Raw genomic sequence first — 18,732 nt, 5'->3', positions numbered from 1 at the left:
GCCCAGGACATGTTTGGTTTCTGGGCTGTGAATGGCCCCTCACCCACCAGCACCCCCAAGCCCTTCTCTGCAGGGCTACTCTCCATCTGCTCTTTCCGCAGCCTGGGCTCATACCAGGAGTTGCCCGACCCAGGTGCAGCACCTTGCACTTGGTCCCATGACCTGCCCATAGCCTCACTTGAATTTATCCACGTCCCAGCCCATCCTTCAGCTGTGTCAACTGCACCACTCCCTTTGATGTCATCTGCAAATTTGCTGAGGCTGTACTCAATCCCTTCTGTGCTGCTAGTAAAGATGCCAAATAACTCTTGACCCAGCACAGACCCCTGAGGGATACCACAAAGGGGATCCTATTGACCATTCTCCTTGAGGAGCTGGAAGTTTGCTTTCCTAAAACTCAGGGGCCTAACTTCTTACCTAGCCCCCAGTGAGCCCTCAACTCCAACAATGCATAATCAGCAGGCATGCTGGACAAACCTGGTTGGAATTACACACTAGGGCTGAGCACACTATGATTCTAACCCTGATCAAGATTTTAGTAGCAAATTATCTGAATGGGAAGTTTCTACTTGGTCCTAATTTTTTCTGGAGCTTCATTGATTCAAATGGCAGCAGTCTTTTGTGCAATTGTCATGTGATATGTGAAATTTCCCTGAATTTCCATTTCAAATGTATTTTTATATTTTTGTTATACATACTGAGCTTCAGGGCCAGTGAAAGAAAGCATGTGCTCATAGCATTCATTGTGGTATGAACAAACAGATTATGTTATTGTGTTCATTAGATTGCTTAAGATTAAGGAAATACTTTTTTATTGTGAGAGTGGCATTCAAAAGCTGTCTGGACATGGCCCAGAGAAACGGGCTCTAAGTGGCCCTATTAAAGCAGGGAGCTTGAACCAGATAACCTTCAGTGCTTCAACTTCAACTGTTCTGTGACCCTGTGATTATTTCTTTACACATAGCCCCATAACATGTGTACAGTCTTTTTCCATGTGCTATCTTTTGCATAATTCAAATTCTTACTAAGAAATTATAGTACATAATTATATCCATAATTGAGTTTAGCAGAAATTTTCTGAATTCTTCATGTACACAATGAATGACTTATTATTTTTTGCCCTTCAAGTTTTTATAGTTGCTGCTCTATAGGCTAACACATTTATTCATCCATTTTAAATGCTTTCTCTAGTGCTTAGCTGTATTTATTTATAAATTGTTTCTGAATGTGAAAGTTAATCTAATCTTTTAATAATTTGCTATGGTAAATCCCTTAGTAGTCCAGATGATTTTTATTTTCTGAAAGGATTTTTCTTTTTTTTTATATTTGTGTGGTGGGGTCCTTTTGCATTGCCTAATTGGATCACAGTAAGAGTTTTTTACTAAAATTTTCACCACAGAATGTTTTTAGTGGATCAAAAAACTGTGTGTGGGGGGTGTGTGAGTATGTGGGCAGAAGGGCTTCAAAAGTGTATTATTTGAAATGAATTACTAATTGACTGCACTAAATATAGGAAGGTTTTCAGTGTTTTTCCCTTACAATAATTTGTCAAAATGAATTTTTTTGGGGATCATTTATTAAACAAAATTAATTGATTCATTGCATTACCTTGTGCCCCCCCCAAAAAAAACCAACAAAACAAAACAAAACAAAAAATAAACAACAACAAACCAACGCAAAAACCAAAGAGAAAATGAAAATAAAGGGAATTTCATCAACAAATTTAAAAATTATAACCTTGCCGTGAACAGGAATTTCAGAGATCATTTGGTCTAGAAGTTGCAGAGGTCTTTTGATTGAATCTAATCTGCTGAATGAGGACCAGGGAGAAAGCAGTTAGCACCTGATCACCACCTTAATTATCCTCCTTGTCACTATTTTGGATGTATCAGCGAGACATGTTAAGATGGAAAGCTTTCAGCAGCATGTATGTGAGCCCGTCTGTACAAAATGGTCCTGTAGTTAGTGATCACCCTCTTTTAGTTAGCAATGTCAGTGAATTTAGCTCATCTTTATGCAAAGAGAGGCAATATCATTTTATTTGCTATATAAAATGTGGCCCAAGGGTTCCATTGGGGTTTCATACTTATCAAGGCTGAGTTTACTCTTTGGAGATGTAAAGAAAAGGTGACATCTATGCTACCAAATAATACATGATAGAGATTATTCTGGCTGGATTGCCAGAGGTGTCACAAGTTTTTGGTGATGTTTATGTGCACAAATGTCACTTATACCAAAGAACAGGAAACCTAACTCCTAACTGGCTTAATTTCTGTCTTCTAACAATTAGGCATATCTGAAATAAATATAGAAAATTTTTGATTTTGCAAAATATATATATTTTATTTTTCCTATTTTTTTATTTGTGCATACAAAACCCCATCTCTGGACACCCTAATTGCTTCTTTTTTTAGACTAACTGGTCCAAAGGCAAGGAATGTAGGAAGGTTAAGTGAAGGTGAAGACACTTTTCCTGAAATGAAAACCAGATTAGATATCAGCTATCTCCAAAAGGGAACTACTAAAAACAATTGTTTATCAGGTTATCCAGTTTGGTGGATCAGACTGAAGGAAAGCAGTAACAGATCTTCCCACTGGACTGAGAAAAAGTAAGCAGCATAATGGATTTTAAATAATTTTAGACATTACAATAGCAAGCCAAGTTTCTTTGCTTCATTTTCACATAGTGCATTCAAAGCACTGGGGTTATTGTTAGGAAAGAATTATTGTATCATATGTCAATGAGAGATGATCTTATACAGAAGTGAAAGAAGTAATCTGTTAATAGCTAGAAAACTGTATTGTTGTACTGTGATTGAAATAATATTTTTTCAACCTAGGTAGACATATCTAGAAGAAACTATTAAAGTTATTCAAGTCAGTGCATTTAAAAAAAACCAGAGGAGCAGAAATTTCTTTCTGATGTAGTTGTGTCTTTGGTGGTGTGAGGCATGATAATTCTATGTCATTCTGTTGTTCAACAAATTGCATTATGAAGTAGAAACTAGAACATTGCACCATAATATTTGTGTGGACGAGAAAAAATACTTTCATAGTTTGTGGGGGAAAATGATTAGTTTTCTGATGCTGATAGAAAATGTAAGAAATACTGTACTTATGTCTGGCACATCTAAACTCATAACATCTATTTGCTTTGCTTTGTCAAAACATATGAAAAATCATTAAAGTGTTTTAATAAATGTCTGGTTTTCTTGCTCATTCATCTTATAAATATTAATTAGCCATGGATCAGGCAATTAAAGTTTAATCAATTTGCACTAATTAGCACCACATACTCGCATAAAAAGATAAAACCAGCTCCTGCATCTGGCTGTTATTTGCAGTTTTTGTCAAGTGCTGATGAGTTTCATCTTGAAGAGAAGATTAAGAAGAAAAGAGGAAAATAAGAAAGTAGTGTTAATTTTATTAAATCTTCAATCAAACCTTCTGTTCATAAGCTTTGTGGGACAATACCAGGTAACATTTCACTTTACACGAAAGGAGACATGATTGGGCAAAAATTTAACACTTTTCTGTGACCACACCCTTGCTAATTATAACTTGTAAGAAAAAAGAAAAATAAGCTCTTCTGTGCAAAACCCAGGTTCTATCTTACAACAAAATAATTTTGTAGTCCTATACCTGGAGCTCAAAACCCCAACCTTTCATAAGGACAGCAAAAACAAATTTTCATCTAAAAATATTTTCAGTTCTGATATATGTGATTAGGAAAAAAATCCTGCAAAATTTAACCTTGCATTCACTTAGAATTTTGATGCTTTTAAAGATGTTTTTAAAGATGGATTAAATCATTTATTTAAATTTTTCCTTTTCCCAATGGAATGACAAAATTTTAAAGGTCACCCTCCAGTATTTTGCTAGAGGTTGGACCATAGGACAAAAGAATTTATCTTAGCTCAAATGGCACTGAAATTAGTTGATAGATAGTGGAAATGTGTCAGGCACCTGTAATGAAAAGTGGATAAAAGAACTTCCTGCCCACCAGGAAAGACAATTATTTGCTAATTCTTCTTGCAGTTATTAATGTTTGGTGTTTGTGTTACAGTACTTGTTGTCCAAGTCACCTATTCAGTAAAACTAAAAAAAGTAGCAAGCAAGGTCACAAAATTAAAACATGCGCACACACGCACACACGCACACACACACACTCCCAATGCTTCTTTTCATTAAAGAGGCCTATTTTTCAGGTGTTTCATTTTCACTTGGAAACAGTAGGGTAAATCTTATTCTAGAAAGTTCTAATCTACATTAGGGGATTATAAAAGTATTGGATCTGGTTAAGAAGCTTATAGTATCCTTTAATATTACACTGTCATGTATTTAAAAAGAATGCACTCTGGCTGTGCAGGCCAAACCACTTACACGGTGGTCCTTTAGCAGAAAAAAATTCAGGCATTCCACACATCAGTTACTTGTTCCTAGTTTGAATCCAAAGGAGAGCAGTGTGTCTAAATGGATAGCCAGATAACAGCTATCTAAATGCTGGTAAACAAAAATTAAAAACTGCATATTTCACTTATCACAGGCTTGTCCAAGTCACTGCTCTGTGCTCCTGTTGGCCATGGTTTAACACCATTAAACTTGTGGTTGTCTACTAAGGAAACACTTGAAAATCAGCAGTCTGAGTCTCTGGTTTTTTTACATAGTTAAATGCCATGTAGAAACAGTGAAGGTTTTTATAATACAGCTCAGGTTTTTGCTTCTGGATTTGGCTGAATGAATTAGACTGCCAATCTACCAAACAGGTGTTATTGACTACTTCTATATGACTGTTTTCAACTTTAATAAGGGGAGAAAGCAAAGCATTTCCTACAGCTTATTTATGTAACTGAAAATATTTAAAGGGAATGAAACATGTGTTTTATCACCAGTGGAGATTTACTTTAAACTCTGCAGGTAAAGCCAAGCTTTTACAAGTGATTTAACAGCAAAAAATCCCAAACAAAAAAACCAAAATCACACAACACCAACCAACCCATAACATGAATCATAAAGAAGCTATGCACCATTTACATAGGGATTTTCATGTAGTTTATGCAAGAAAAGACTTGTGAATGGTTATTGATATTTTTCAAATGAAGTATGTATGAGCCATTAAACTCCTCATTCCATAGTGTACAAGCCATTGCTCTGCTAAACACTCTTTTACCAGATAGGCTATAAATGGAGCAGAGGCACTTGAAAATGTGTCATTTTTCAATGTTTGTTTAAAGATCTGACACATATGACACACAAAACCATCTGGTAGATGAAAGTTCAAATTGCTGATTGTTGTTACAGAATCTTCATAATAGGATATTGTGCAGAAGATCTATTGTTTTAAAGTATAGAAAGACTGATTTTGACATGATCTCTAAGCACTTTCCCTAATTGAGGCACTGAAACAAAAAAATCATTAGAAGAACAAATTCCTTCAGAATAATTTTGGCTGAGTGGTTTCCCCTATGATGTACCATATGTATATACACATTGAATAGTGTTTTTCACTGAAACTGAAAAACTAAACTCAGTGGAATAGTCTACAGCAAACTTTAGTGGGCTTAGGAAGAAGACAAAAGCTATAGTGTATTTACAAAATAATATGGACCTGTGTGAAGTATAGATACATTTACTAAGATATATTTACTAAGATATTAAGGAGCTCAATTGTTTCTTAAACTCAGTGTCCAAGGAGTAACCTGCAGCTTCTAACTAAATGTAACCAGACCTTATTTTACTGTCACCACACTAAAGGCGTTCAAGGCTTTGTGACTAAATCTTTGGTTTCAGATGTTTGCCTTAATGCCTCTGCATTTACTCACAGTCTCATCTTGTATTGTCATCATACTTTACACTCTTGCGAGACAAAGGCTCCTTTACAATGTCTTTTCTATAGTCTGGTTGAATAGGACATAAGAATAGTTCAGCATATTAAATATCAACTCAACATATATTCCAAACCTGAGTTTTCATACTAATGTGGCTTCATATAACATTTACACGGAAATCCTCAAAAATTGTGCTCATAGTTGATATGTGGTCTTTTTTCAAACATGTTGAAAACCTGTCTTTTTTCATGTTTTGCTTCCTGAACCACTGCTGTGTGATTCCAAGACTCATATAAAAATTATACAAAAAAAGAAAAAAAAAATCACTTCAAGGTGGAATATTCTTAAAATACCTATTGCTTTCATAACTTTTGCAACTCAAAAATTTGAACTTCTAAAATGAAATTCAATCCCATTGGTTCAGCTGCATTAAATAAACACAGCTTAAAGACTGTAGTAGTAGTTTCTCTTCTCTCATAGCACTGGCATGCACCATTAGGAGTTTTGAGTTTCGGTTGACAATGAGGGACTAGAAATCTAAGAGCAAGAAACTGAATTAGGCTCTTAAAACACCTGCAATGAAATGGCACGAACGGGGAGCCCAGCACTTCAAGGCAGTGTTAAGCACAAGGGTGTGGCTGTGCACTGACTTTATGGAGCTCTGGGCAGCTGATCCCTATGGCCAAAGCAAGGGAAGGCTGAGTTACCAGCATTGAGAGCCTCTCAAGTACTACTGCTGTGGGATAGCCATGGACAACAGGACTTGAATATTGCTGTCATGCTTTTGATTTTTTTTTTTTTTCACAAATATGTTGGAAACACAAATTTATGTAGTATGAATTTGTTTCAGAAATATTTGTTTGGGTCTCCTGTGCTAAGGGGACTTGCCACTTGTAAGTAAGAGAGCACATACCTAGAGATCCATGAGTCTTGTCCATTGAACACATTTTTCTGTGCGTGTCCTTTTAGGGTTTTGAAAATCAGAAGTGGAGAAAATCATGAATGATATGTATGTTTTGCCTGCACTATACAGTTCATGCATTTCATATCTGACAGTTTTAATTAAGTCCTTTTGGATCCCTATTGTTACAGTAATTTAAAATCTGTGCCAAATTTTGTCTTTTCTAGGTTTTTCACACAGGACCTGAAAACCAGAAAATTATCACAGCTTATCATACTGAGATCTCTCACCTACATCCAGGTTCTTCCTTCTGCTTTTCAGTATTTTCACTTTTTTATTGGTTTAGGGTAGGTTTTTTTTTTTTTTATTATTATTATTATTTTTTTATTTTTTGGGTGTTTTTTTTGTTTTGTTTTTTTTTTGAGGGTTTGGAGGTTTTTTGGAGTTTTTTTTAGGGTTGTTGTTTTTGTGTTTTAGGTGTATTTTTCTAGTTTAGTTTTTTTCTGAGGTGGCTGTTTCTTTAAAAATCACTACATTTTGTCTCAACTACCTTTTTTCTGAGGTAACAGGTCAGAAATTATTCACTAAATGTCAAATTATGAATCACTTCCTATCATTGGTAGCGTTACACACATGAGGAATTTCATTGACTTCATTGTGAGTAATAGCTACTCACTGTTGTGAAGTCAGCAGTGGCTATCCGCTACTACAGGAGGAATGCTATGGATGATGTGAAGATAGGTACCCATCCGGTTTCTCTGCCTTTGATCAAGATCAAAGGATGCTTTTTGAGATTTGTGCTGTGTTAGATTAGGCTGCCTTCTTTACTATTCCAATTTGCTATTCTGTTTTTCTTTTGAGCTTATAAAAATTGAGTTGCTTTTGTATTGACAAGCATTGCACTGAGAATATCAATTTGGAATTTTGTTGTCATTTTAAGTCTGTATGCATTCTTTGCAAAAGCACATAAAGATACAGTGATTTCCTACTTAATCTTGATATGTGCCCTGTAGAAAGTGAAATGAGCACTCAGACAAATGAGTTCACTCTTGGAAGCCTTACTTCACTATCAAGGAGACAAGTAAGAATTGTGCAGCCTACTTTGAGTTTATGCACAGTAGGCAGTAAATATTCTGAGTCTCATCTGTTTTGCAACAACAATGGGTGCTTGGAGTGGAAGGAAAAGAAAGTGGTGCACAGCATCTTTCTGCCACTTGCAGGAATGTGACTTCCAGAATCAATAACAGCCTTTGTCTAAAGATATATTGTGAGGTGAAGTACTTTGTACTGTAGAAATTGTAGAGAGATATGGAAGATTCATTCAAAGTGCATATAATAGCACAGATAATCATGCACAACTTCACTTCCATAGGTATTGGATTTAATAATTGGATTTAATTGAACTTGTTTAATAAGATATCTTCTAACTTCTCCAAATTCTAAGTGTAACAATGTTGGTGGTTTAACTATAAATTTTGCTCAGAAATCATTGTTCAATGACTAATGAATACTTTGCTCCAAAGGACTTGCATTCTAAGGACGACAGATGGCTCAGTACAAAACAAAAAGGATGGTACAGAAAACAGCTAGAGGGTGCTCATTGTAGTTGGAATGTATTCATCCATTCTGGAATTGTGTGAGGGAAGTTTGTGTGAGGGAAAGATATGAAGGAAGTTGTTAAGAGTGACACTTGATTGAACAGATGGAGAAGAATAAAGTGTAGAGATAGAGTTTGGAGCCAAAGACTTATCATTATAACTGAATGAGAGTCATAGTCAACTTTAGTCTACATATCACAGGAGCTAAAATTGAGTTTTCTCAAGTATTTTATATGAGCTTGCTTAAGTGTCATAACACTTTCATCTTTTGACTTTCATAGAGTTCCCCCTCCCCCCCAAATTACTTTCTCCTGCCACTTATCCACTGGAAAAGTATTCCACTAGGCACAGAGGTGCTTTCATTGACAAAATCCAGAAATCCTCCAATCATGAGACATTCAGTAAAAACATCCTGGTAAAAAAATCAGAATAGGAATAGAAAATACCCCAGCAAGCTAATTTAGTTTTATGATAGAGTTACAACTTGAATTAGATCACTACTCAACATTTACAGATTGGAACACAAGGGTCACTTTTTAGAGAGAACCCTAATCCTCCAAGTATCTAAGGGGATTTATTACACCTAATAAAGTGAGTTCTCTCCTATCTCTGCCTCATAACAGAAGGTATTGCAGAAATGGCTGTATTTGCATGTGACAAGAAAAGAGCCTGTCACAAGGAATACAGCTTTAGAAAATCTGAACTAGGAAGGCTAACACGGATGTAGCATGAAGCTCAAACACAGCATAACTTTAAACTCAGTCTGCTTAAAGCTCATTGGGTTTTTAATTCCAGTAGTACAGGAAGGAGGATGCTGATACGCCAAAGCCAAGAAAATAGATTTGTAGATAAATTAAGGTAAATAAATATGATTTAATTTTCCTACTAACATAATATGATTTTGCCTTTAAATATGTATTACTAAGTAGCACAGGTGAAATTAATATCTAATCTGGAATTTGCATGAGGCACTGTATGTAACACCAACAGATTGTCCAGAGAAGTTGTGGGATTTTTTTTCCAGATCGATCCACATGATGCAAAATACCATCTGAGAAAAACAGATGGTCATGCCTCTTCAATCTTGCATTTCTATATATGAGCTTACAAAAATAAGATCTGTAGACAAATTAGCTAGAAGTGTTTCCTATTTTATCTTGACCAGTGGATAAAATAAAGTCTCCAGAGTAAAACTCACAGCAATAACCTAGGATTCCCTGTACCAAACTGAATGTGCTAACTAGCAGACAGCTCTTTCTCTTCTTTCCCCTCTCCCTCTCCCTCCTCCCTCCCATGATATCCTGAAATCTTTTCTGCATAGTGACACAGCTTCAACAAGAGGGGTGGAATACATTTCCTTCCCTCCCACCTGCCCTCTCTCCCAAATGATTAGAGCACTTTTCAACAAAGTGGGAAATGTGGGTGTCCCTCCCTACCTTATATACACTGAGAATACATTAAGTATGAAATTGCCTCCCAGGGGAAGTGATGGAAATGCCACTTGTTCATTTTTAAACTGAATCTGAAAAAAGCTTTATGGGAGAAAATTCTGCTGTAGTGAGGGAGAGATTACATGACCTTCTTGAGAAAGATTTTATTTCCTAATTTCTAGTATCCTGATACTGTGGTTTACTCCCTTCCAGTCTGTCAATTTTTTTATAGCATTGTGTTTTAGGAGATTTATTTAAAATGTGTGTGAGAAAACCAACTGAACATCTTCAAAGCAGACAGAATATAGCTTGGTTTCATCGGCTGTTTGAACCTGAATTACTGTAATGACTGTAGTGGAATTATTTTCTTTTAAATGAGCAAATCTGACACGAACTTCAAAGGGGAAGTAAATACATGTAATAAAGCATTCGTTTTCCTTTTTCTTTTCCTAAATGATTTATTTTATCCCCAGAAACACCAACAAATGTTCAAAAGTTCTAGATATTTAAGTAGGTACCAAGATGTCTGAAGCTGTAATCCTTGCTTTGCCACTTCATTGAAAAATTGCTGACCTTATAAAAGCCTGTGCTCCTTTTCACTTTGATAACAGCTTTTGCTTCATCAGTCCACGAAATGTATTACAGAAGTGAATCCATGCAGGATCAACTAATTGCTTGTACATGCATTTAAATATAAGTACCCTAGAATTCTTATCCCATAACCATACATACACAATTTTATTTTAAGAAAGAATTAAAAAGTTTTTGTTCTCTTAAATTATTTTTGTGTTATGGACCTTGTTCTAACAATTACATTTTTACCAGTTAGTGCTTTATGAAGCATGATGGAATCTAACCAGCAACTAATATAGGAGCTCCAGTTTGCCCTCAGTACACAATCTTAAAGCCCATTAACATTTGTGAGAATTATATGTGCAACGTGCAGGGAGAATATAACCTTAAGCAAGTGAAAACTGAAGTTACTGTGTATGCAGTCTAGATTTTTTCACAGCAGTGTGTTATATCAATTGAAGTTTGTTAGACAGCAGGGAGACTAATAAAAAGAGGGATAGTATAAATAAGATGAAACAAAGAAATTAACAAAGCCCTTCTGCATTTACTAGGACATAATCTACAGATGTTTCTCAGTTGGTGGAAAACAGATTTCCACACAGCAGTTGCATTTAATACAAATGTTTGCACAGAATCCAGCTGGACTAATATATAGAGCCATCTCTCAAGATTAGAAGCTTTATAAAAGAGTCACCAGCTGGCTAGAAAAAAATGGGTGTCTGAAGTTGTTGTCTAAATCTCTGAAGAAATAGATCAGTATAAACTGTCAGCTTCAGGTATAATTGAAACAGAAATTCCTTTTAGCTGTGCCATCCCTGCCTATTTCTCTTTTTCTGTTCAGAAATTTGGAAAAGACAGTGAAATAAAGAAAAAATTACAAGCAGTTGTGAAATTCCAAGCTAAAAATGTGGGTCAAAACTGTTATTGTGTGTGTGTTAAGCTTCATATATGAAGATTTATTTTCCTGAAATTACCTTGGGACTTCACAAAATTGGGACTTGGGACTAATTTTGGCAGGCAACTAGTTGAAACACAGAGGTCATCAGGGAAAATAGGAGTGGTGAAACACAGGGAAGCTATTTTGAATGACAGAATGTGAATTAAAAGGAAACAACAAACTCTATTTTTTCAGATTTATGCTTTCCCTAATGATTTTGATCAAGTTAGGAGCTGGACTCAATGATCATGATTTTTGGTCCCTTCCAACTATAGATATTCTATGACTTTATGATATTTTGTTCTATGCTTCTTTGTCTTCTTTCTCAGATTCTAAGTTTCTTCATCTGAAAATATATAATTTTTAGCAAGTTTGGTTCTTTTCCTTTGTTTGTTTGTTTGGGTTTTTTGGTAACAAATAGTTTTGTATGCTAAGCAGTTGGAATAAACGAAATTTGTGATGCCGCTTTTCTGTAAGATTCCCCAAAGATTCTGGTAAAAGATAATGTCTTCTGTCTTGCAACTTCTAACACATGCTTGGAAATAAGTGGAATTCTGGATCTTTGAGCATGAGGCACCCTGCTTTTATATTCCTATTGGTGAAACATAACAATGAAGGGTTTTCAAGATACAGGCAGCATAAAAATTAACTTGCTGAAATTTGCTCTATGAAATGTACATATCTTGCCTAACCCTTTGTTGCCTTTGTCTCCATTGGTATTCCCATGGGAACCATCTCTAGAAGTGTTGAATTTCATCTGTAACTGTGATTTTAGATACTCATCTTGCAGGAGGGCAATTTACCTTCTGAAGGGGGGCTGTCCTTTTATGTTTAGCATAGAGGGAACCCTTGTAGCTTGCTTAGAATTGACATCTAGCACTTTGAAGGATCCAGTTAGAGAAGAATAATTTACTGTCAGCATTCTGCACTAAATGCACTGAGAGTTTATCATGGTGTCAAGATGAAGAGAGTTAATCCACCTTGGAGCACTTCTGAAATCCTGCATTCCTCTTGCAACGTTTTTAAATATGCTGTAATAAATACAGCGGTCAGTAGCACCATGCTGAGTTAGCAACATTCAGGGAACTGTTTTTGTCTGATGATAGTTACGAAGTTTGAAAGAAGATGAGGTCACTGCTATGTATGTCGTATCAAAACACTTTCTGACTACAGCTTTCTCTTTTGAAATAAGAGTTCTCTTATAATAATCATAAAATTCTGGCTCTTATTATATCCTTATTTTTCATTAGCAAGAATATTTCGAAAAGAGAGGAAAAGAATTTGCTTTTGTCCTTGTAAGAGCCGATTGCCTTCAGCATCTTTACTCAAGTTTTCTGTTTCTTAATTTTCTTTTTCTACTACTGTTGCATCTTGTACAATTTTACTCTGACTTCTGTGTACTCCTTTTCAAAGTTATGCTTTCTTAAAGGTTTGATAGAGGGCTTGAACAGTTTGTGACTAGCCTGCTTTACTTTCCCTTATTGCTCCCTGCTCAAAAAGCCCTTGATGGCACTATTCATAATTATTCAACTTCTGTGTTGTGTTCTGTGCAAAATACTTTGCCTGTCTTTTAAGATTTTCTTCCTTCTCTGACAATTAAACAGATATTACAGCACTGTTGTTTACAATTAACCTCTTGTTTACACATACTCATCAGCTCAGAAAATCTCCCAATTTTTATTGATTTTTCCAACTCTTTTTTGATATCCTGTAAAACTCTTTCCTTTGATTTTCTTCTTTTGGGTGTTTTCTTCTTACTTTTTAAAGAACAGAATGCAATAATTATTACTACCATTAAAAATCTGGCCTGTAAAGTAATTTCACTTCCTTGAAATTTTTAGAAATTCCTTATTTTATGTGTTATTGCCAAGCATACCTTAAAAGATCTGACTTTAAGGTACCTCGAGGCCAGTGTTTTAATCCTAATTGAACTGCAGGTAGTAGTATGTGGTTGCCTTTTTGAGAGTGAATATGTGTCAAATGTGTATCTGAGTGCCTGGCAGCAAGAACATCCATAACAATGAGCAGCATCTGCTATTAATATATATTAATATAGCTGATATTGAATTTTTTTTTCCCCACTGGAGAGATACTGTTTTCATACTGCTAACTGACAATATATATGCAGGATAAATTTTCTAATGGGGAACAGTTGATGCTTGCTGTCCTATGCCCTTGTTGTGTGTTAAATATCTATCTAATCAGCAGTTACTCTGTAACTCAGGTGTTTAAAGAGTGGTTGCTAAATTTATGCAGAAGGAAAAACTTTTGTAATTTGTATACTGCTAACATGTATCATAGTGAATAATGTATATGGTGTGTTAATCAACATGTTTTACATTTTAGGAAGGTCTGAAAGTTTGACCGAATTTAAAATGTGTGAAAGGTCTCTGCACTAGATGTAAATGTCATTACATATGTCAAAAATATGATGAAGTGGGCAACTGGTAGAATCAGGCATGAAATACTGTTTTAAATCCAACTGCTTCTAGCTTGTCTTGGTTTACCAGCTGGCAACTAAATCCCACACAGCCACTTATTCACACCCACCTTTTCCTGGTAGGATGAGGGAGATAATTGGAAGAATAAAAGTGAGACAACACATGAATTGAGACAAAGACAATTTAATAGAGAAAGTAAAAACTGTGTATGTGAGAAAGCAATATAAGTATTCATTCATGAGTCCCTATGAACAGGCAGGTGTCCAACCCTCTCCAGAAAAGAAGGGCTCCATTACTCCAAACAACCTTCCCTTTCTTTTTTATTTGCCCAGCTTTATATGCTGAGCATGATGTTATAAGGTCTGGAATATCCTTTGATCAGCTGGGGCTAGATGGGTAATTTTATTAAACAGTTACAGATACCTCACCTCATGCATGCAGAAAAGGGGATGTTTTTTCACTGAGGTTGTTTTGCAATATCAATAACCTGAAGCAGCAAATTTTGCAAGATTCCTTAAAAATCCACTTGTGTCATATTCCACACATTCTGTTCCTTTATTCAAGGGTCATAACAATCTTTATAGGCACCCTGAATTACTTCTGTTCAACTAAAATTCAGTTCTTCCTTAAAAATAATAAAAGCCTTTCTTTTTGTTTATTTTACTGTATCAGCTTTCCACTTCATTCTACAGGAAGCTAAAGCTAGCATCTGAAATGTGTGAGAAAAAAAGAAAGTGTAAGAAAATCTAGACAAGAAAACTAAAAATTCCTGCCCTCAGCTTATCCAGTTTAATGTCCCATATACACAAAAATCTTGTACATTCAAGAAACCTTTGTTTAACAGTGTGGTGTAGAGACTGGTAAATAACACTAACAGAAACTCATAAAAAGTATGGATCTAAAATAACAAGAGCCATTTAAATCAGTCTGTCCTAGGCTGCTCTAGGCAGTGAAAGAAGGAACAATGCAGTTACCTTCCTGTAAGTTCTAAGAAGCGAATAAAGGAAAAGGACATGGTTTTGATGCATATAGATGAGATTTGATATTGTGAGCCTTTTGGTTAAAATGGACTAGATTATAAATCTTTGCTGGATGTTTAGCAACAGAGAAACATTTTCAAAGAATGAACAGTAAATATACATTGAGGTCTGACATTCTTGGATCTGATCCATACTTGTGAAGGGAAACTTGAAAATAATGGTAGTGGAAGAGGCTGTGTAAGTAATTGTACTGGGTCCTGTTCTTTACAGAAATATGTCTTCCATAGTTAGGTGCAGGATATTTTGGACGAATGTGTGATTTCCATTCAATACACTGTCAATGGCATCACGCGTCTTTCAAAAACTGGTAGGAAATTGTGTAAATTTTAATTTTGGATTGTCAACCTAAACTACTTTAAGCATGGTTGGATGAAATTTCTTTTTTTTTCCCAAAAACCTTAGTAATGTTTGCTCCATTGTAATAGCTATTTAGCTTACCCCAACAACACAGGCCTAAATGTGCTTTCTGAGCAAGAGAACAACAAAAACCTTGGGTTTGGGAGACAGCAGGGATTTCTCCCCACCTGTTACTGGAGTTACCTTTTCACCCATTTGCATGTCACCTTTAAAAAAACCAATGAAACTTGTTTAAATTCTGGTCCTCTGAAGTCCAAAGTAGGAAGGAAGTTCTGTGAAAGGTAGCGCATGGCACTTCTTCCTAAATGGCTTAGAAAAGAAGTGTGCACTACAACCCTGACAATGTATAGGGTACTACTGATTGTGTCACAGCACTGGTATTTGGTTATTGCTAATATATATGAAATACCTTGGTAAAAGAAAGAATTTCATGCTGCATTTAAGACAGCCTAAAAGTAGTGACAGGATTTCCCCCTGCTTATCAGGTGAAGGATTTTGTGTCACTGAGCTCCAGTTACCTTCTCATTTGACTCATACCATGATATCTTTACAGTTACACTTAGACCATCCAATCCTTAATGATGTTAAACCCCCAGATATATTCCTGAGCAAAAGAAGCACCTGTTGAACATTGAAAACAAGGAAGTTTCACACTCCAAAACTTTTGGGAAGAAATTACAGGGGACACTTGTTAGAAATCTATTGGATTTTGCTATCAGAGAACAGAGAATTAGAGCAAAGAACAAGGGTATGAAATTCAGCTTTATATTAGAAGTAGAAAGTTTATGATTTGAAATATGAACTGTGACATATAAAATTATTTGCCCAATGTTTGCACTCAGATGTTTGGGCTCTATTACATTTAAAAGTCATAGAATGCAAGTGCACATTCGGAAAAAGCAGCTTCTAAAGACGTTAGGGACATCTTTTCATGTCTTTTAGATTATCCTGAAAGATCTTAACAAAACTGAGAAAATAATACAGATTTTTCTCCGTACATGATGCCATAAGTACATCCATTTGGAAGGAAACAAAATGTTTTATCACACAGTGGCCCTTGAATTTCAAATTAATATATTAGGTTAGGGGTATATATTTCACACTGAGGACAAAAAAAGCTTTAATATTAAAACTCCTGCATTTATCAAAAATCTAATGATGCCTAATCCTTGAACAATCTGATGAGTAACTTGATTATCAGCAGAAGAAACCATCTGAAATTCATTGCCCTTAGCCAGATAACAGAACCCAACAACAGTAGCTTGCTGTGAATTTGTCCTCAGACAATTAGCAGATAAATGCACTATCTTGCTATGATCTCTCTTCAAAACATTTTGTCTTTGATTAACCTTTGATTGTTGAAATTTCAACTGTTAAAAACAGTGACAAGGAGTTGTGCTGAACAAAGTTGGTTTTAGAATACATACTATCGCAATTACATTTTGTAAAAATAATCATATTCACTATGCAAAGAAACTTAAGAGATAAAGTGTTTTTCCTGAACTTTCTTCAAGAAAAAAACTCAAAGAACCTACGCTATACAGTTAAAATAATCTCTTTAATATTGGTACGAAAATAGCAAAATGCTGTAATTACATCATTATTTTGTCAGTCTCTGTCAATCCATTGTAAGAAAATATTCTCTCTCTTACCCTTTATCCAGGTCTTAACACCTTCATAATGTTGCTACCTCAATTGTTTTAGAGTGCCTGCTTTTCAGCTCAGGGATATGGCTCCTATTTTTCTGTAAAGTGCCATCATATTTACTGGATTATATTAGTAAATCAATAAAAACCAGTATTTGGGTATCTTTTGTAGTTCTTAATGCCCATAACAATGCATTTACTTTGGCAAAGCAGGCAATCTTGGTTATACATATTTGTCATATCTACTTCAGTTTTATTGTCCCTTATTAAATACAAATCATACTCAAAGTTTACTCATCAAAAGAGCAAAAGGTTACCTTTCCTTCCCAGCAGTAGCTTTGGACAGCAATCTGTCTTGTTTCTACTCATACTTTGGCCTGCATCTATATTAGTAAATTAAACAGGGCAAGAGAACTTTTGCAGAACACTGGAATGTATTTGTCTGTACTGTTATTTTATAATACTCCTTGATGCTTGGACAGCAATCTGTCTTGTTTCTACTCATACTTTGGCCTGCATCTATATTAGTAAATTAAACAGGGCAAGAGAACTTTTGCAGAACACTGGAATGTATCTGTCTGTTATTTTATAATACTCCTTGATGTGTTTTCTGGTTTGTTACAAAAAGGAAAAAAAAATAGCTCATGATGAAAGTTTCAGAAAGGTAAAATTTCCAAAAGACAATATGTATGCAATTTCTGGTACTGGAGGGTATGAATGTTTGGTATGGATGCACTGAATGCCAAAGAATTATCCCCTTAGTTTTTTCACAACCAGATGCAGCCTTAGATGCTAAGTAATTTCTGTAGGTCAAATTGCTAATTAATTTCTGTAAATGAAAATATAAATTTTAGTTCTAAAAGGTTGAAAAAGACTTGGAGATGGTAAACATTCAGTAATCTTATTCTGGGTTCCCTGCTGCATAGCCATGTGATAGAAATTTTTCAAAAAGATGCACTTTTTTCTCCCCAGAAAAAAATCTATGAGAAGAAAGCAAATACATTAAGTGTTGTGTATAACCTACTATTTATTTTCCACTAATAGATGTAGCAACAAACTAAATTTGTATTGAGAAGTCATATTCTGTAATACCTACACACAAGAATCTTCAGAAATAGATGTGCGACCATGACTGTGTGCTCTATAGTTTGTCTAAATATATATACATCTTTCTTCATCTTTACATACATAAGAAAAATTGAAGCACATAAAGCTAGTATGTTATCAGGTAAGCCAAGATGCATAGTTAATTCCAAGATCAGAGTTCAACTGGTCATAGGTCTCAGTCTCCAGCTTATGCTGATCCAATAACCAGATCATGAATCTTTGAACAGGAATTCATTCTGTCTGAAAATTTAGTAAAGTCTTATTTTCAGGAGCTCCTCACAGGCTGGTTTCACACATTGTGCTGGGGATTTTTTATTTTTTTAAGATCAACAAACAAAGAATAAAATGTGAGAAGAATATATATGTATAGAACTAGTAACTGACTAGAGAGAAATTTATATCTTTTTAATGACAAGTAATTTTCTGGTATAGATTTCTAATAGTTCTCCTTACTTCAGGAACACTGTATGCAGCATTATATATGCATTGAGAAGATGTGAGGGGTTTAACCAAGTGTCATAATTTTTTTACTTTGTATTATTGTGAGACTCTATTGAGTCTATATTGAATGGCCTGTACAAGGTACACACTAGATTAAAACACAGATTTAAACAGAATAATATTAGCAAAGATATTTAAAATTATTCAGTGTGTAAGATAAATTTCAAGACTTGTCTTTTAATATTGCAGCTTTGCATAACTCTACCTGGAGGTATTTTGCAACAAAAGTATATTAAGGTAAACAGAGAAATTCAGATACGTAATATCTAGAGCTCTATGATTCCCACTGCAGAAATCTCCATAATTATAGAGATTATAGAGATTGCACACTAATACTAATTCTCCTCTAAAACTGATGCAATTAAAAGATAGT

The sequence above is a fragment of the Pyrgilauda ruficollis genome, unplaced genomic scaffold, assembly GCF_017590135.1.
Source record: "Pyrgilauda ruficollis isolate IOZ18807 unplaced genomic scaffold, ASM1759013v1 scaffold26, whole genome shotgun sequence".
In the NCBI taxonomy this organism is placed as follows: Eukaryota; Metazoa; Chordata; class Aves; order Passeriformes; family Passeridae; genus Pyrgilauda; species Pyrgilauda ruficollis.
This window is presented reverse-complemented; position numbering follows the sequence as displayed.